Below are 4,348 nucleotides of genomic sequence, written 5' to 3'. Positions count from 1 at the left end.
TGATCTGCTGCATGCTTGTTCAGGGGCTATGGCTAATAGTATTAGAGGCAGAGGATCAGCAGGACAGACAGGTAACTAGTTTTAAAATAAATATGGAAATATATATGGCAGCCTCCATATCCCTCTGTTTTCGGTTGTCCTTTAATATAGGAGAATGAATGGAGTGTTATCTTCACCGGACAGTGCTGACACCTGCTGGCCAGTGAGAGGCAGGCTGATCATTCTCCTATATAAAATGTATATGGACCAGATCCCACATCCGGCTGTAAGTAATGTTCAGGAAATCTCGATCAACATGGCGCTTGATTAAGGCCTCTTTTCCACGAGCATCTGACAGGCTGTGAATTCACCACCTATCAGATGCTCCTGTCCACTGGCCGGGCCATTGTTAGCATTCCGCGTGGGCGGCAGACCGGGCAGTCCCCCTATGCAGCTGCATCTGCATCCGAGCTCAGAAACGACATGAGATTTTATGACACTACTGCAGCCCAAGAGATCAACGGGAGAGCCGGGCAACTGGTATTGTTTAAAAGACAATAAATATGGCAGCCTCCATATGCTTTTCAATTCCTCATACCTCCTAATTCCTCCTACCTCCTACCCAACCCCTACCCCCAATTACAATTCCCTGAACCCATACAGTTCCCTGGTGTTGAGTGGCTCTCCCCTTCCTCCCCCATACTGTACTTCCTGTTGATGTGTGGTTCCCCCCTCCCCACCTATACAGTGATCTCTGGTGTTTAGGGGTCCCCCTTCCTCCCCTATACAGCTCTCTGGGCGTAGTATACTGATCCTCCCTCCTTCCCCAAAACACAGTTCCCTGGTGTTTAGTGGTTCCCCTCTTCCCTCCCCCTTCCCGGTGTCATAAAATCAACCACAACAAACACTGCATACCAAATGTAAAGCATGGCGGTAGTGGGGTGTGGTTTGGGCTTGTTTTGCAGCCACAGAATGTAGGTACCTGGAACTCCTTTGTATACCAAAGTATCCTAGAGTCAGATGTGAGTGTATCTGTGTCACTGCTGCAGCTTGGCCGAAATTGGGTCATGCAACCATGATCTCACCTTGTTATAACTGTAGGGATACCCCAGCCACACCCCCTTACTGAAGTATTATTCATAATTATACAAATGCCGAGGCTATAGGAATGCAGAGGGCCTGCTTTACCATGCTTTAGGTTTGCATCTGGCAATCTGTGGTCACTAGGCAGGGAGGTCATTCTTCCATACTCAGCATGCTTCAGCAATACTACATGCAAAACTGGGTTACTGACATGCAACCCCATAACAAGCATGAGGAGAATTCAGTCTCCACCCAGAAGAACAGAAAGCCTGGACCCTGCAGACTCAGCCTCCCACGCTCTCCTCCGGTTCTCTCCTCGGGACCCTTGGCTGATCAGCGCCGCCCCGAGCGCAGCCGTGCTGGAGCCACACCTGCACAGTACCACAGAGCACTAGTGCAGCCGCACTCGGGCTTGAAGAGGAGCTCCGCCCCCATCAGTTGACCGACAAGCCCTAGTCGGTAGTCTTTAAGGGTCCACAAGTGACGACGGGGGATCAGAGGACAAGACACAGATTATTTATATTGCGCTTTTCTCCTGGCTAACTCAAAGCGCCAGAGCTGCAGCCATTAGGGTGCGCTCAGTAGGCAGAAGCAGTGTTAGGGAGTCTTGCCCAGGGTCTCCTTACTGAATAGGTGCTGGCAGGGCCGGATTTACCATAAGGCGCTGTAGGCACGTGCCTACAGGCGCCGGAGGGTGGAAAGACGGCCCAGTCCACTCCCCAAATGCCTCCCTCCCTCCTTCCCTATGCAGAGTTCCAAGCAGAGCGTAAATGAGAGGTTACTCACCTGGGTCTCTGCATTCCAGTAATGAATTCTCCCTTCAGTTTGGGGCACCACTAGCTACTTAAAACAGACATCAAACAAGTGACTGCGCTCCAGGCTGCAAACTGAAATGTAAGCCAACAGAGGCATGCAGAGCCCCACAGGGGCTAAATAGATGCCTTGAATGCAAATCGGATGCAAATTATGTTCTAATTCCTAATCTAAAACTCTGAATGCAGGTTGAAGTATACTTACGTTAATTTTGTATAGCAGGAGAAATCTGCAGCGCTTTCAGACAGAGGCTGTACCCGAATTAGCTATTTGAAAAGATGTGCAGAGCTCCACAATATGGGCAATACTACACAACATGCATTCAAAACAGGTTCAGCAAAGGAGAGTGATAGCTTCAGTAATCATTATAGCTACTTAATACTGAGGGTACCTCTGGCTACCTAATACTAAGGGGCACCTGTAGCTACCTATGCCAGGCAGAGGAGGGAAGTTAGGGAGAAGTGGCAGCCAGCACACTTGCAGTGCGTTTTGGTGGGGGTTTGTAGGTTCATGGAAGCCAAAGTCTAGGTATCCAGAACATCCGTGCCTATAGGCTCCTGTAATGTAAAACCGGGCCTGGGTTCTGGCTTACTGAACCTCTTCTTAGGTAAGTATGGGATTTTGTACCCAAGCATCAGTTTGGGTACTCTTTGACCCAGAAAAGAATAAATACAATGTATTTATTCTTAAAAGCGCTGGGGAAATCACTATACAAAGCGGAGTGTTTTTTTTAGCGCTTTGCGCTTTCCCTATACCTTCCATTATAAGCAAATCACTCCAACAATGGTACAGGCAGTGCTTTGGTGAGCGGATCGGAAACGAACCGCTCATATGTGAACACAGGCAATCCTTGCCCAAGCGCTTTTAGGCTTTGCTTTGCTAGGGCACAGGGGCTTTGCTTTGCTGGGCGCAGTATTTCCTGATTAAACGCGGTATTCCCCGAAGGCCTGTTTCTGGCTTCTGAGGGCATGCTGGGAGTTGTGGTGCCTCAATGGAAGTCCCATAGATGAGGATGCACTATTAAGGTCAGGGAATGCTATAGGGGGATTGCCAGAACCCTTGGCATCATGTCAGCCCGCCCAGCAGCAAGCCAGATCAGCCAGCGCAGAAGCCAAGTAACTCTGCCTATGTGTGTAATATGCTTCATTTTTGTTATTTTATATTAATGGGGGTGGGGGTTTATCCAACACTTTGCAGGGAAGACCTACTTAGACGTCTGTTAAAGAGAAACCCTGACCAAGCATTGAACTTCATCAGTAGCTGATGCCCCCTTTCCCATGAGACATGTTTTCCTTTTCACAAACAGACTTTCCTGGACAGAGATGGCGACATACATTGGGTTAGGCCACGCCTCCTGACCCCTGATAGGACAGTTCATATATAAATTCTAAGAACCTCCCCCCCCTGGCCATTCTTTTTTTTCTGTCCTCGAATGGACAGTTCGTTTTTTTTTTTTCCTTCTTAAAATTTTTAAACAAGCGCCTTTTTTTCTTTTTTCCTTTTGGTATATTACCTTAAGCCTTGGGCGTGTGATGCGGGTTCAGCCTCTCCCGCTTGTACGGTGGCATTGCGGCCTCTAAACGGGGCTTACACATGCAGGGTGCTCCCTCCCCAGCCGCAGCTCTCGTGTCCTGAACTTGGTGAGGGCACGAGAGAGTAGTTTGATCTGCCTTCCGGATTCCGTAGACGCCGGAGCGGCGGGTGACGTCATTTTCCCGCGAGAAGACAAGAAACGCATCCCATTGGTCAGGATAGCGTGGCTTCCGGGGATTTAGTTTAAAAGACGCCGGAGCGGGCAGCAGTAGGGTCGCTGATCGGCGGTCAGCTGCATCTCCTCACAGCCTTGCGGGTGCAGTATCTTACTGCGGTATCGCTTAGGCTGCTGGGCAGTGGTGCTCAGCAGAGCTCGAACATTCGAGAAGCTCGAATATTCGAGCTCTTTCTCAGCTATTCGAGCTCGGTATTCGAGCTCCGAATAGCTAGAGCTATTCGAATGGGGTATTCGAGTACACTCGAATAGCCCATTCACTATTCGAGCTATTCGAGCAAAACGGCGCTATTCGAGCTCGGTACCGAGCTCGAATAGCGTCATAGCCCAGATTGATGTCCTTAGAGCCAATCAGAGGGCTCCCAGGCCCTCTGACGGCAGCCAATCACAGAGGGGGACCCTGGCCAGCCCCTACCCTATAAATAGCGGCCGCCATGTTAGGTTTCTCCGTGCTTGCCTGAGACTTGTACAGAGAGAGAGTTGCTCCTTTGTGCTTTGGCTTAGCAAGAGCTCTATTGTGTTCATTTACCTAGCGTTTTTGCTCACATACACCTCCTATATACACCTATATTGTTGTTAGTTAGATAGACATTGTATTTTAGTTAGTAGCTTTTGTGTTACATAGACAGAGACACAGCTGCTGCAGGCTTACACAGCTTTAGGCCTCAGGGCCTGCCTGTGTGGGCAGCTGTTCTCTCCTGTCCT

This window comes from Hyperolius riggenbachi, chromosome 12, assembly GCF_040937935.1.
Source record: "Hyperolius riggenbachi isolate aHypRig1 chromosome 12, aHypRig1.pri, whole genome shotgun sequence".
Classification (NCBI taxonomy): domain Eukaryota; kingdom Metazoa; phylum Chordata; class Amphibia; order Anura; family Hyperoliidae; genus Hyperolius; species Hyperolius riggenbachi.
Note: the sequence above shows the minus strand (reverse complement) of the source record.